The following is a 2972-nucleotide window of genomic DNA, read 5'->3' on the forward strand; positions in this document are numbered from 1 at the left end:
GGTATAGTTTCTGATTGTTAATAACGAGGTATAGTTTCTGATTGTTAATAACGAGGTATAGTTTCTGATTGTTAATAACGAGGTATAGTTTCTGATTGTTAATAACGAGGTATAGTTTCTGATGGTTAATGACGAGGTATAGTTTCTGATTGTTAATAACGAGGTATAGTTTCTGATGGTTAATGACGAGGTATAGCTTCTGATTGTTAATAATGAGGTATAGTTTCTGATTGTTAATGACAAGGTATAGTTTCTGATGGTTAATGATGAGGTATAGTTTCTGATGGTTAATGAGGTATAGTTTCTGATTGTTAATGATGAGGTATAGTTTCTGATTGTTAATAACGAGGTATCGTTTCTGATTGTTAATGACGAGGTATAGTTTCTGATTGTTAATAATGAGGTATAGTTTCTGATTGTTAATGGCGAGGTATAGTTTCTGATTGTTAATAACGAGGTATAGTTTCTGATTGTTAATAACGAGGTATAGTTTCTGATTGTTAATAACGAGGTATAGTTTCTGATGGTTAATGACGAGGTATAGTTTCTGATTGTTAATAACGAGGTATAGTTTCTGATTGTTAATAACGAGGTATAGTTTCTGATTGTTAATAACGAGGTATAGTTTCTGATTGTTAATAACGAGGTATAGTTTCTGATGGTTAATGACGAGGTATAGTTTCTGATTGTTAATAACGAGGTATAGTTTCTGATGGTTAATGACGAGGTATAGCTTCTGATTGTTAATAACGAGGTATAGTTTCTGATGGTTAATGACGAGGTATAGTTTCTGATGGTTAATGATGAGGTATAGTTTCTGATGGTTAATGAGGTATAGTTTCTGATTGTTAATGATGAGGTATAGTTTCTGATTGTTAATAACGAGGTATCGTTTCTGATTGTTAATGACGAGGTATAGTTTCTGATGGTTAATGATGAGGTATAGTTTCTGATGGTTAATGAGGTATAGTTTCTGATTGTTAATGATGAGGTATAGTTTCTGATTGTTAATAACGAGGTATCGTTTCTGATTGTTAATGACGAGGTATAGCTTCTGATGGTTAATGACGAGGTATAGTTTCTGATTGTTAATAACGAGGTATAGTTTCTGATGGTTAATGATGAGGTATAGTTTCTGATTGTTAATGACGAGGTATAGCTTCTGATTGTTAATGACGAGGTATAGTTTATGATGGTTAATAACGAGGTATCGTTTCTGATTGTTAATTACGAGGTATAGTTTCTGATTGTTAATGACGAGGTATAGCTTCTGATTGTTAATGACGAGGTATAGTTTCTGATTGTTAATAACGAGGTATAGTTTCTGATGGTTAATGACGAGGTATAGCTTCTGATTGTTAATAACGAGGTATAGTTTCTGATTGTTAATGACGAGGTGTAGTTTCTGATTGTTAATAACGAGGTATAGTTTCTGATGGTTAATAACGAGGTATCGTTTCTGATTGTTAATTACGAGGTATAGTTTCTGATTGTTAATGACGAGGTATAGCTTCTGATTGTTAATGACGAGGTATAGTTTCTGATTGTTAATAACGAGGTATAGTTTCTGATTGTTAATAACGAGGTATAGTTTATGATGGTTAATAACGAGGTATCGTTTCTGATTGTTAATTACGAGGTATAGTTTCTGATTGTTAATGACGAGGTATAGCTTCTGATTGTTAATGACGAGGTATAGTTTCTGATTGTTAATAACGAGGTATAGTTTCTGATGGTTAATGACGAGGTATAGCTTCTGATTGTTAATAACGAGGTATAGTTTCTGATTGTTAATGACGAGGTGTAGTTTCTGATTGTTAATAACGAGGTATAGTTTCTGATGGTTAATGACGAGGTATAGTTTCTGATTGGTTAATGACGAGGTATAGTTTCTGATTGTTAATAACGAGGTATAGTTTCTGATTGGTTAATGACGAGGTATAGTTTCTGATGGTTAATGATGAGGTATAGTTTCTGATTGTTAATGATGAGGTATAGTTTCTGATTGTTAATAACGAGGTATAGTTTCTGATTGTTAATAACGAGGTATAGTTTCTGATTGTTAATGACGAGGTATAGCTTCTGATTGTTAATGACGAGGTATAGTTTCTGATTGTTAATAACGAGGTATAGTTTCTGATTGTTAATAACGAGGTATAGTTTCTGATGGTTAATGCCGAGGTGTAGTTTCTGATTGTTAATAACGAGGTATAGTTTCCGATTGTTAATAACGAGGTATAGTTTCTGATTGTTAATAACGAGGTATAGTTTCTGATGGTTAATGCCGAGGTGTAGTTTCTGATTGTTAATAACGAGGTATAGTTTCCTGGTGGTTAATGACGAGGTATAGTTTCTGATTGTTAATGACGAGGTATAGTTTCTGATGGTTAATGACGAGGTATAGTTTCTGATGGTTAATGACGAGGTATAGTTTCTGATTGTTAATAACGAGGTATAGTTTCTGATTGGTTAATAATGAGGTATAGTTTCTGGTGGTTAATGACGAGGTATAGTTTCTGATGGTTAATAATTATGTGGGATCGGGGTGTGGTTAGGGCGCCGGCTGCTGGAGTGATGGGAGTGGCTCGGCCGGGGACCAGACAGCTGATCAGAATCAGGTAATCAGTCACTGGATAAAAGCATGTGGTAAGCTGGTTCTGGTCTGTCTTGCAGTAGACTGGATCCTGGAGGACGCTCTTGGCCGCGGAAACAGACCCACAAAGGCCCGCACTGGCCACGTTGATATTTATGTTGTGTTCTTTTGGACAATAAACCCTGTGTGGTTGCACCCTGTCTCCTTCCGTCCCCTTTTTACTGTGTGTGAGCGGAGAGGCTCACATTATGTAAAGTTGGTTAATGATGAGGTAAATCCTCCGATAGTAAATTGGAAAGTTTAATTCATTATTGTAATGTTGTGTAACATTCACTCACTGCAGGAACATTTCCACATCAACAAAGACACAAACAGGAAG

The sequence above is a fragment of the Pseudochaenichthys georgianus genome, unplaced genomic scaffold (genome assembly GCF_902827115.2).
Source record: "Pseudochaenichthys georgianus unplaced genomic scaffold, fPseGeo1.2 scaffold_1467_arrow_ctg1, whole genome shotgun sequence".
Lineage (NCBI taxonomy): Eukaryota > Metazoa > Chordata > Actinopteri > Perciformes > Channichthyidae > Pseudochaenichthys > Pseudochaenichthys georgianus.